This window comes from Acinonyx jubatus, chromosome C2 (genome assembly GCF_027475565.1).
Source record: "Acinonyx jubatus isolate Ajub_Pintada_27869175 chromosome C2, VMU_Ajub_asm_v1.0, whole genome shotgun sequence".
Lineage (NCBI taxonomy): Eukaryota > Metazoa > Chordata > Mammalia > Carnivora > Felidae > Acinonyx > Acinonyx jubatus.
The window spans coordinates 112927831-112933189 of record NC_069384.1 but is presented as its reverse complement, the minus strand read 5'-3'; positions in this window follow the sequence as shown (position 1 = coordinate 112933189).

Sequence of the window (5359 nt, the reverse complement as noted above, 5' to 3'; positions counted from 1 at the left end):
GTCAGGTTTCCAAATCTTTCAAATTAGCTTCCTTTTAGAATTGAAGAACAGGTTCAAAGCAAATTTTTCATGATTTTTCTTTTCTAGTGAAAGGTATGTAAAGTCACATGTACTGCCATACTGCTTCTTTGTATATAGAGCTGTTTATATCTCTGGAAGTTTTACATAATTCATAGGAGAGGAGCCCATTAAAAATGAGAAACTAAGACCAGTTTTTGTTTTCAAGATTTATGAGGAAAACAGAATGACTGATGTATTCTACATAATTTTATTTAGTGTCTTTTTGGCTAACATATTTGAATCACCTGTGTCTAGTCTTTGATTTTTTCTTATGTATATTAAATTAAATCATAATTCAGAGGTAATATAATAAAGATTGTGTGTGTTTGGGAAGGAGGGGGAAAGACTGAATGAATACTACACTTTCTTCATCTTTTCTGCAAATGGCTTCTTTTGATCCAACAAAAAATAATGTTTTAGAAAAGTTGACTTGGGTAATAATTTTGTCAGCGTATGACCAGGATGAAGGTAATAGGTATTATTAATTCTATGTGTTATATTACAAGATTAACTTTGGTTTTATGAATCAGGCACCATCAGTCAAATCCATTCTGTTGATTTGATCTCCACCACACCAGCTTGGGAATCCTGGGAAAGTTATTTCTTAAGTCTCAGTTTCCCCAGCTGCAAAAGCACTGCTGAAAGGCAACCAACCATCCCAGAAATTTGGAAGCTCCCCCAGGGTGAAACAAGGAGGCCTGTGGGATTGTCAACATGACTGATGTACAGTAAAAAGCGTCTCAGAAGAGGTACAAGCCAGAGTCTCACTTCTGTACCTGCCAGGCTCTTAGGCTACACTATGTAGGATAGGCACACTGAACCTAGGTTTGCCACAGTCATCAGTAAAGCAATTAACAATTTCCCACTCAGCATTGGCCATAGGGCACTGGAGACATGGAGTTTACACACTCTGATTTTGCCCTCGCTACAGTGAGAACTCTGAGATCAGAGACCACATCTTGTACTATTTATAGGCAGAAGGGAGAAAGGCGAGCAGATAGGCACTTAAGATCCTACACCGAGGGTGCCTGGGTGGCTCAGCTGGGTAAGCGTCTGACTCTTGATTTCAGCTCAGGTCATGATCTCACGGTTTGTGAGTTTGAGTCCCACATCAGGCTCTGCGCTGACAGTGTGGAGTCTGCTTGGGTTTCTCTCTCTCTCCCTCTCTCTTTGCCCCCAACGTATGCGTTCTCTCTCTCAAAGTAAATAAGCTTTAAGATCTCACACACACACACACAGTTTCAAGTCAGCGTAGAACACTGGTTCTCAAATTTGATTGTCAGAATCACTTAAAAAATGTCCTGAAATTACAATTCCTAAGCCCCAGCCTATACCTACTGCATCTGAAAATCTAGGCATATGGCATAAAAGCCTACATTTTATCTATTACTGAGTGTTAAAAGCCTTTCAGGTGATGCTAAAAGCCAGCCAGTTTGAGCAACCGTTGACTTAGACAGACTACAGACTGACAGGCACCAAGGATGAAAATGAGTCAGACCCTATTACAGCCCACCAGGAACTCACCCTCTAATGATTAATGTTAATACAGTGTAGTACGTACTAAATCCTATAAAGGGTGACATAGGTAATTATGGTCCAGAGGTTCAGAGACATCAGGCCATTAGGACTGATTCCCCTACCCAAGTTATTTGATGAGGAAATAAGAATGTAAAGGGGCACCTTAGGGGGTTCAGTTGCTTAAGCATCTGACTCCTGATTTTGGCTCATATCATGATTATCATGGTCCTGGGATCCAGCCTCTCTTGTGTTGTTGGGCTCTGTGCTGAGTGGGGGGCCTGCCTGAGATTCTCTCTCCCTCTTCCTCTGCCCCTCCCCTGCTCAAGCTTGCTTGTGGGGGAGCATGCATGTGCACGCTTTCTCTCAAAAAAAAAATGCAGGGGCGCCTGGGTGACTCAGTCGGTTAAGCATCCAACTTCAGCTCAGGTCATGATCTCATGGTTTGTGAGTTTGAGCCCTGAATCAGGGCTAGGATTCTCTCTCCCTCTCTCTCTCTGCCTCTCCCTCACTCATGCTCACTCTCTCTCAAAATGAATAGACTTAAAAAAAAAATGTAGGGGCACCTGGGTGGCTCAGTGGGTTAAGCATCCGACTTCAGCTGAGGTCATGATCTCACAGGTCTTGAGTTCAAGCCCCACGTCAGGTTCTGTGCTGATAGCTCAGAGCTTGGAGCCTGCTTTGGATTCTCTCTCTCTCTCTCTCTCTCTCTTTCAAAAATAAAACATTAAAACAAATTTTTAAATATAGAGAAGAGCAATCGATTCCTTATTTAGTGGTTTTCACTGATTCACAACTTTAAAAATGAAGAAATTGTAGACATCATCAAATCTGATCTCATTACTATATAGGTGAAGAGCTAAAACAATTCTTTGACAAGTTTTCACACAAAAGGCCATTCTTTGACTCCAATTACCATAAAATTAAAAAAAAATAGCTTACCATGGATTAGAGGGCTTATAGGAAGAGACAGGAAACAAAGGGTAAAGATGTATGGGCCCCTCCTTGGTGGATCCTCCTACACACACACACACACACACACACACACACACACACACACACTTGGTCATAAGACTGTCTAAAAGCTTCTCTTCAGCGAGTTGCCAACTTTGTGTTGATTTCACAAATATATAACTTAATTCTTTATTCTTTGGACTACAGATTCTTTGAGGCAAGGACAGTGTCTGATTCAAGTCTGCACCTCCAGTGCCTAGTACACAATCAATAAATTTGTTGTGTCAGTGGAGCGATATACATATATGCAGCCATACACACACACACACACACACACACACACACAAGAACTTGCCCTTGGTAATTGTGGGAGCTAGCTAGCAGTCTCTGAAAACATGTTGCCTTCACATCTGAGGCTGGAGCTCAGGTCCACAGGTCATGCCGGCAGGAAGAAGAGATGAATGTAGAACGTGAGACAGTGAGAATGAGCTGAAACCCACATGAGCTAAAGCCGAGAAGGACAGACAAAACCCATGTCAGTTCTCGTTGCCTCTGGCTTTGGTGGTAAGGGCGTCCTGCGGAAGCCAGGGCCCTTTGTCACAGAGCTAAATACCCCCCCACCTGGCCCAAGGGTCTGCGAAGCTGCAAGGGATCCTGGGGGAGCCTGTAGGGTGGCCGTAGGGCCCAGTTGCTGCTCTGTGTCAGTGAGGGGGGGCAGTGGACTGGCAATGGTGTGGATGAGCTACAAAATGGTGCTGCCTCCCCTCTGCCCTCCAAAGCTTGCCCGAGTTGTTCTCGGGGTGTCCTCTAACAGGAAGCATAGACAAAGGCAGTTTGGGGAATGGAGTTTGGCTTAGCCAAGTTGACATGTTACAAAGCCACCGTCACCAGTTTAGAGAGAGGAATGGTTCTTTCGTTTTCTTGTGTGTGTACATATACTATCTCTTAGCGTGGATCAAAGTTTCTCAGGCTCTACCCAATTGACATTTGGCACCAGATGATTATCAAGGTGGGGAGAGCAGTCCTGAGCACCATACGATGTTAACAGCTTCCTTGACCCCTCCCTAGGGGATCTAATAGCAACCTCTTCTCCTCAGTTTGACAAGCAAAAATATCTCCAGATATCACCAGATACCCCTTTGGGGGACACACTCATCCACAGTTGAGAATCACTGGTCTAGATCATGTGCTGCTTGAAGAGAAGAACCATTAGTTCTTTTTCCTGGAAACCAACGCGGTGTTTTACCCGTGGAAAGTGCTCAGTAATTAGTAGTTGAAGGCACCCATATGTGCATAAAGAAATATTTGCCTATCACCAAAGTGACACACATACATTTAAAAGAAGGTGCTCAGCTCCTTGAATGTTTGAGTTCTGACTTCAGAGCACTGCTTTTCTTGGTCTAAATACTCTCCCAGATGATCTTCGCTGCTGTGGGTTTTTTTTTTTTTTAATGTTTATTTATTTTTGAGAGACAGAGAGACAGAGTGCAAGCAGGGGAGGGGCAGAGAGAGAGGGAGACAGAATCCGAAGCAGGCTCCACGCTCCGAGCTGTCAGCACAGAGCCTGACGCAGGGCTTGGTCTCATGAACCACGAGACCATGACCTCAGCCAAAGTCAGACACTTAACCGACTGAGCCACCCAGGCGCCCTTCACTGCTGTGGTTTTAATGACTACATTCATGACTCCTGTATCTTTATCTCCAGCCCAGACCCCTGCCCTGCCTGCTAAATATCTGTTCTTGAGCATTTCATTCACATCTCAAAGCAACAATTCTGGGCTGAACTCTTCCAGTCCTCCATGCATGGCTGTCTTGAAACCCTGGTGTCAGAGAGTGCCATCGTCTGCATCAAGCAGACACAGAACTACAGGAAGGACGCTCGAGGACTGTCCTAACTGCAGCCCCTACTACGCCCCTGCCCTTTCAGTGGCTTTCATCACACAGCTCCCACTGGGCTCACCAGACCCAGTATCGCTGTGCCCAGGATCTGGGAATCCTTGTCCTTGGCCCCACACACTCTTTCAAACCCTGTTCTTGAGTATGCTGTCCCATGTGCGTGGGAATGTTCTTTCCCTCCTGTTCATCAGGGTAAAAGCTTCTTCTCCTTCCAGACACCATTCAGAGCTCATGTTGTCCAGGTTCTTCATTCCTGATAGTCCCCCCAGTTCATCAACAGCCCCCTCACACTCTCCCATAGCATCCTGTATACGTCAGAATGGCTGCCCTTCCCCCCATAACATTTCCTTCTTTCCCTCTGGACTGAGAACCCCTTGAGCTCAGAAACTTCATCTCATCCATGTTTGGACCTCTCCCCAACCCTGGGCCCGGAACCTAGGAAATGTGCACTGGATGGATGCTATCATTGCCGTGATGGTGTAACTGAATTATTCTGCTCAGGGCAAAGAAAGAGCTCCCGCCAACCATTTGAGAATCAAGCATCTGGAATAATAATAATAATAATAATAATAATAATAATAGTAATAATAATAAAATAACCCAGCATTTCTTGGTAACACCCAGAGTAATATACATGCATAATTTCACTGAGTCCACAAAACAACTGACCAAGTGCTCACAACTGTGCATGCCTCACATGAATGCTGCTTTGTCTTCCCCCAGCTTTAGAGAGGCTCCTCTCCTCCCTGAAGGCCCCTGAACTCTGCTTGCTCCCACGCCTGAGCAAGCACGAAAGTGTCCCTTTATTAGTTTATCCAGGGAATCGGCTGACCACAGGGAGACACATTTCCTGTCAGACCCCAGTGAGCATGCCATGAGCTTGCCCAACTTCCCATTGCTGCCAAGGTCTGCTTACCCCGACCCGTGTTAAAAA